Source organism: Alligator sinensis, unplaced genomic scaffold (genome assembly GCF_000455745.1).
Source record: "Alligator sinensis unplaced genomic scaffold, ASM45574v1 scaffold145_2, whole genome shotgun sequence".
Taxonomy (NCBI): domain Eukaryota; kingdom Metazoa; phylum Chordata; order Crocodylia; family Alligatoridae; genus Alligator; species Alligator sinensis.
In genome coordinates, this window is record NW_005841954.1 from 1,103,292 (window position 1) to 1,104,387 (window position 1,096).

The 1,096-nt window shown below is 55.7% G+C and overlaps 1 protein-coding gene across 4 annotated transcripts in view; it reads right to left on the reverse strand.

Moving 5' to 3' along the window:
- The window catches only part of FBXL4 (F-box and leucine rich repeat protein 4), a 125,984-nt gene extending 125,085 nt beyond the window's left edge, over positions 1–899 (reverse strand). For 2 of the 4 annotated variants that reach the window (XM_006020454.3, XM_006020455.3), the window contains exon 1: positions 474–898. The gene's annotated coding sequence lies outside the window, so the exon portion shown is untranslated. Of the gene's footprint in view, positions 1–426 lie in introns of all 4 variants that reach the window. The other 2 variants (XM_025200063.1, XM_025200064.1) reach the window with 2 other exon arrangements.
- Positions 900–1,096: the final 197 nt, after the last annotated feature.

Here is a 1,096-nt window from a genome sequence, read left to right on the forward strand (position 1 = left end):
GACAGATGCCTACTACTAATCCTTTCATGTTAAAAAGATGCAGCATGCCCCAGCCTCACCAGGGTAACTGATTTTTCTTTTTTTTTTAAATGCACCTGATTCTCCACCAGGCCTAGAAATGCACCCCCTCACTCCTGAACACCCCTCCGAGAGCTTGGAAACAAATGCCTCCGTCCTCTGCCTAATGAGTCTCAAATGTGCCACTTCAACCTGCTTTCTGGCTTGTAACCAAAGCTCGTTCATCCCCTCACCTCCACTTCTGGCTGCTGGCCCATAGCGCTTAGCTCACAAATCCATGCTGCAAAGCACAGGCCAGGCATGCCCCAAATCACCCCGAAGGGGGCAAACTCCGAAAGAGAGTCCGGGGCCCACATGTGGCAAGCAAGCTTGAAACAAAAGTTGGAGCAGGTCTCAAGAACCATTCACCTTTCCTCGACACCTGAGTGGCCAATTTGCTGCATGGGATTTTTCACCTTTTGCTTTCAAACTGCTGCTCGACAGACTTTTCTTCAGGTGGGCCCCACAGGCGCTCCAAAGCACAAATGCTCTCTGGCTGGCTGCCAAAGCAGCGAACCCATCAGGCCTGCGTGGGGACCGCCTCAAGGCAGGAGGAAGGAACAAGGTCAGGCCTCCACCCCAAGCACAAAGCTGATTTGGTTCCTTAGTCCTGGCTCCTGGTTGAATACCCCATAATCCCAACCCAATCTCAGCTCCTTCAGGTCTAGTACTTGATGCATGCTATTATTTTACATCTTCCTTAGTAATGAGGCTTCTCTGATGGAAGTCTAACTCTTCGCTTCTTGCTAACAACCTTTAATGGTGCACACTTGAGTTTGGGAAAAGGAGGTGGGACTAAGGAACCATCTCGAGCCTCCAACCTCGGGCTGCCTCAACCCAGGCACACCTAAAACCCCTCCCCCCAACCCGAGACCGTGACGTCACGAGCGTTGACGGTCGCCGAGCCCGGGCGGCACCGCCCCCCACCCCTCCCCCGTGTGGGGTCCCCGCGCTACCCCCAACGAGGGACAGGGCCCGGCGAGGCTCAGGCGGCGCCGACTCCCCGCCCGGCTGCACCCGCGGCCCCCGGGACGGGGTT